General features: G+C 36.7%; 1 long non-coding RNA gene across 1 annotated transcript; it reads right to left on the minus strand.

Annotated features, from left to right (window-relative positions):
- Nucleotides 1-452: 452 nt before the first annotated feature.
- Nucleotides 453-3,482, minus strand: LOC140035932 (uncharacterized). Its single transcript, XR_011839827.1, has 2 exons — nucleotides 3,273-3,482; nucleotides 453-737 (listed from the first exon to the last, which is right to left on the minus strand). It is a non-coding gene; the product is annotated as an uncharacterized lncRNA (long non-coding RNA).
- Between the last annotated feature and the right edge of the window lie 1,651 nt (nucleotides 3,483-5,133).

Below are 5,133 nucleotides of genomic sequence, written 5' to 3' on the forward strand. Positions count from 1 at the left end.
ACTCAATGCATTAAATCCATAAAAGCCGCAGGTGCATAGTGTGAGATCCCGAAAATTTACTTGTCTTTATAATGCTTATGTGGACCCACTTACCTTTGATTCTTGGTTGCTTTAATGGTTGAATTTGAGCCAAGAAAGTGAATTTTGTTAAGAAAAAGCTCATAATCTCAAGTTGTTAGAAAATGTAAAAATTTTCGCAGGAGGCTCTACGCAGCTTTGGGAAATTGGCTATAACTTCGTATAGGAAGGTCGGAATTGAGTTCCATTTATTGTGTTTGAAACTAGACTCATAGGTCTTCCTACGGTGTAAAATTCAGAATTTGATTCAATGTCTATAAATTCGGTGACGCCCCCACTTCTCCCTAAGGCGCACCAAAGGGTATCCGCGGAACGCCTGCCTAGCTCTCGCCAGGACTCAAGCAATAAACGTTCAAGCTTAAAGCGATACTAGATACCACAATCAAATTAGTGCAAATACATATAGTGCGGAAACGTTCATGCTTAACAATATCCATACAGTTCTCAGGGTCACATCACAAGGTACCTATCAGCTTGCCACCCGCACGTCGTGCGTTCATAATACAACTTAAATTCCAAAATATACACCCCATATATCCGAATGATACATTAAACTTCCAAAAGTACAATCATAAAGGGGTCGAGCCAAAATACACTTGAAACCCTAAAACACAATATATCTAAAAGGAGATTTCTCCGCGTTAACTCCATTTCCAGTCCTGTTAAGGAAAACAAATCTACAGGGTGAGCAAAACGCTCGTGAGGCCAAGAACACACATGCAAGCACTTTGTTCAAATAGCAATCCCAAATTCATTAAACAAAACCAGGACATTTCATTAGTCAATCATTCGAGCCGGAAAAGTAAATCAGAAACAATTCAATGATATAGTAGCTCTCAGGAGCTAAGTTCCACTCGCTCTGTCGATGTCATTCGTATACTTTCCCGCATTGACCCTCCTGTCAACCGGGTTGGTATTTCCATTTCCGTAGATCACCACTTACTTCCCTCCGTCCACCGTACACCCCAAGGGCCCACAAGTCTATTTTTAGGGCGATACTCGATGAGTATGCCAAGCAAGACCTCTTATTAGGTCGAGCTTATAATCTCATGGCTCGCCCAAGTTCCCGACCAAGCCCATTGCCGGCTCGAGTTCAAGGTCGGCCTATGAGTTTGGGCGTCCCCCATTCATTTGAAAGTCGAGGAGGTTCACTCCAACGACATATATAACCATTACATAGCATTGCATTTCATTCATTCATTCAATACATTTCATTCATTCATTTGAAATCAGGACGGATGCGATAAAGTACACACCCGCCCTTATTTTTAAAATCTCTAATAATTACCACAATTAAGCAAGTATCAAAGATTCACACACTTGACACTCACCGAGCAATTTAATAAAGATTATTCGCTGGTGTTCAAGTGTCCACGGTGAGATCCTCTTGAAGGTCTCCTTGTGTGCCTGGCAGTTAATGGTGGATAATTACTCAAGTATCTCAATTATCAAGTAAGATTGTACATTAGTACAATCTAAGGAATATTTCACAAAAATGAACCTCAATTACTCGTAAATCGAGGTTCAACTTGCGTTTTATTAAGTACAATATTAATTGAGTTTTTATCATGAAAATCGAGGGCAAAACGTTTGAATATTACTAAGAGAATTAAGAGTTTTTGGAAAACTCCTTTGCCTTGAAATTTGAAAAATTCAGTTTTGTTATGAATCTTTGAAAAATCGTAACTCACTCGGTACAAGTCGAGAATTGGAAAACTTTATACCGTTGGAAACCTCTTAGAAAGTACTATAAGTTCCTAGAAGACACTTTTCCATGAATCGAAGTGGAAAGTGCTCAAAAATGAGCTTGAAGGTACAGAATTGGTTCACAAGGCAGAATGAAGTTGGATTTTGGCCAACTTTGAAAATTCGGCACGATTCGTACGTTGCAAACCAGCCTCTGAAATTTGTCACTCAAGTAGTGTTGCAAGTGAAGTTTATAACAAAACAAGCGGATCAAGAATCGGAGTTTCGAGTACCGAGATACGGTAGCTCAAAGTTAGGCAAATTCAAGACTGGAGAAGAATTTCCAGATTTGAACCTCCAACACTAGAAATTTAATTAGGTATCGAAACGAACTTGGATTGATACCAAAATTGGCAGTATTTCGATACTATATGGAAGGTATCTCTCTGTCAAATTTCAGGGAAAAATACCCTCGGGAAGGTGGTGAACTAATCACCCAAAGTTCCGGAAAATTCCTAAGGCAATCTGCCTTTTGACTTTCATTTTCCAAATTCAAATCGTTTAACCAAGAAAGCTATCCAACCATGGTTCATTTGTGAAATAAAGGTCTAAGATACAACCATGATACCTTTGGTAATGGTTTAGCATCAAAATTTCAATTAATAAGATTACTCACGGGTTTTTGTCCGAAACCAGTCCAAATAATACGTTTTTCCAAAACAGGGCAGTCCTCTTATTTTGGTCACAACTCAGTCAATTTAGCTTGGAATTGAGCGTGGTTTATGGCGTTGGAAAATACATTCATAGGACTAAAAGTTCACAGAAGAAATCGTTTCAAAATTTGGCAAGCAACCAGCTCGAAATTGAGCCTCAAGTTGCTGCCTCTACAGACCATTCCAGCAGTTCCGAGAAACAGGACAGTGATCTTAAAACGTTTGGTCCGGCTCACTCACAAAGAATCAGAACATGCATTTTATCTCAAATTAAATCCTGGGATGTCTAGTTTCAAACGCCACTGACGGCACATGATTTCGACATCCGAGGACAGAGTTATAGTCGAAATACCACAGCTGGTCTGAGCCATACGGGAACAGTTTCCAGATTTGCTAGTTTCCCAAAAAAATTCATTTTCCCAACCAAACCTTATTATTTTTCAATGAAACTTTTCACACATCTAATATAACATATAAGCATCAGGTTCATGCCAATAATTCACCAAAAATTGGCCTTATAGTGGCCGAACAAAACAGGGGTATTTTCGGAAATTTTTGCTTCTTGCACCCAATGAAGTTTCTATCAATTACCCACCACTAATCCATCATTTTAACCACTAAACCAACAGTATAACCACCATCAATCATCAAATCAGCAACAACTCAAGTGTGGGAATCCATAGAGCCCACTTTTCAAATTTTACACCAATGTCAAGACACCCATACACATGCAATAGCTTAAAGATGCATTTCTACCATCATAATCCAAGTTTAAGGTGTAGGATGATGTTATACCTCCTTGGTGTCTTAAACCAGAAATTTTCGGTCCTCTAGTGCTCCAAGAAACCGTGAAAAACTCCTCCTTTTGCTAGCTAGATGAACTCTCCAAGCAACAAACTAAGTGTAGTTCAAATTTGGTGTGAATCTATGAAGGTTTTGTGCAAGAATTGAAGATGAAAATGGCAACTTTGTGTTGTGTTTTTGCTGCAGAGAATTCGGCCAAGAGAGAGACTAAGAGAGAGAGTGTTTGGTCCAAATTTAGCTTCTTAAGGAAGACACAATGTGTGGTGCAAATTATCCCCAAAGTCAACTCTCATTAAGGCTCGTTTGGCACGTTTTAGGCTCGATTTTCTCGCGCGTTTGGTTCACTAGTGCACTAAGCCTCTAATGCATATATATTCATGTAAATATTCTTCACTCTTAATTGTCCCGAAATAAGGGTCTAAAGTCCCTCAAATGAAGTCGCGCGTGTGAAAACGCGTACCGTCAAATTTTAACGCTATAACGCGAAACCTCCGAGAAATTCTTATAACGATTGCACTACTAACTATCACTTGAGTGTTTATTCATAATATTACCTATTTTAGAACCACAGTACAAGTTTCCAGTATTCCAAACTTATTGTGTTTCTACGCGGTAAAATCTCCAAGCACTATTCACTATTTTTACTAAACGCACTCCAAGAAATTAATTTTTGAAACGAGTCACTTTTAAAATATAACGAAGTTATATTATCATGTATTTAGGTCTAATAAGTCTAGAAAATATTTCTCGTGGCAAAAATCCAATTAAATAATTTATTAAGCCATAAATTTAGGTTTAAATAAAATAATAGTTTTTACGAGTCCTCACATGAGTCGAGTATTAACTCCTCAAATCTCCAATAATTGTATCCATACATCTTTTGGAAAACTATCCACGCGTGAGTAGTATATGCTCACTTAGAACTTATTTGCCTTTAATTCTCGATTAACTTTTCTTAATCTGCTATTGTCCGTTCTTAATTTCCCAGGATAATCATACTTTCGAATATAATATCACCTCGAAACACTCGTGTTCACTATTTCTCGCCTAACCAATCCTTCCGAAAATTGAAGTTGTTAACAGGACATTTTAAAAACATAATGAAGACATTATTCCATACGAATGGATTTAAAATGGTCGTAATAAATTATTTGGGGAAAACAGGTGGATAAATACTTAATTAAACCATTAATATTCGATAAAATAAGAAATTTTTCGGGTCTTCACAAATTCTAGAAAATTGACAAAGTTGAATGAAAATTCTGCCTTGCACAAGTAAACATAGGAAAGTTGTAACAACTTATGGCTCAATTTGGACCAACTTATGAGCTGAATCTCTTTGAAATGTCTTCTAAAGATTATTAGTATTTGAAGTCTAGTTTTATGAATTTTTGATATTTATAACTCAAGTTATGATTTTTCTAAATGAAGGGTATTAGTTAGGGTTTTTGTACATACTAGGATTTTGGTGTGTGTTTTTATGTGTATTTTGGTAGTGTGATTGTGAGAACTTGTAAAATCCCTTACATTTTCTTAAAATTTCCTTTTATTTGGAATCCATTATTTTAAAATAACTTTACTACTCATTCACTTTCTCAATAGTTACAATTAATCATAGAACCAATTGGTTTCCCTTTACTTTCATCGTTAAGGTAAACTAGGATTTTTACGTCTTTTGATAGTGTGATTAATTGGTGAGGTATGTGTACTAAATTTGGTGGATAAGAAGAAGTATTAAGTAAGAGAAAGTGTGTGATTAGAAGTGCTACTAATAAGTTAATGAATCATAAGTTAAAACACAAGTGCAAGAGAGTTAAGGAAAATAGGCTTGAACCGACGTGCGCTGTTTGTT

Source organism: Coffea arabica, chromosome 2c (genome assembly GCF_036785885.1).
Source record: "Coffea arabica cultivar ET-39 chromosome 2c, Coffea Arabica ET-39 HiFi, whole genome shotgun sequence".
In the NCBI taxonomy this organism is placed as follows: Eukaryota; Viridiplantae; Streptophyta; class Magnoliopsida; order Gentianales; family Rubiaceae; genus Coffea; species Coffea arabica.